Source organism: Bubalus kerabau, chromosome 1 (genome assembly GCF_029407905.1).
Source record: "Bubalus kerabau isolate K-KA32 ecotype Philippines breed swamp buffalo chromosome 1, PCC_UOA_SB_1v2, whole genome shotgun sequence".
NCBI classification, from domain to species: domain Eukaryota; kingdom Metazoa; phylum Chordata; class Mammalia; order Artiodactyla; family Bovidae; genus Bubalus; species Bubalus kerabau.
In genome coordinates this window covers 162,381,361-162,381,810 of record NC_073624.1, presented here as the reverse complement: position 1 = coordinate 162,381,810, position 450 = coordinate 162,381,361, and positions in this window count along the sequence as shown.

Genomic DNA, 450 nt, shown 5'->3' with positions numbered 1-450 from the left:
ACATCTGGCTGCCCTGTCAATGACTGCTCTGTAGGCAGAGGGAAGGGGAGCCGGCTAAGGCCCTCTGGGGGTCCTGTGGACAGTGGGAGTGCAATTCCGTGCCCTTCAAGGAGAGATGTGGAATCATAACATTACTTGGAGGGGAAAGCAAGTAGACATCACGCTTCTATAACAAGAGCAGAAAAGAAAGCTTCTCTGGGATCCTGCAGAAATCTATGATTCACCGAAGCAGCCTGGTGAGACCTCCTGGCTCTTCAAGAGACAGCTGCGCTGAAGGCCCAGGTTGAATTAATTGATCATTGAGTTAGCACTGCCACCCTGTGGCAGAAACTAGGCACTGCATCACCCTTATTTTTGGGGTAAGGACTTCTGCCCATCACAGGGCACACAGCTCTCCCATCCTCACCCCCACCCACCCTTTTCTCTTCATTTAAGCTTATGACAGGACAG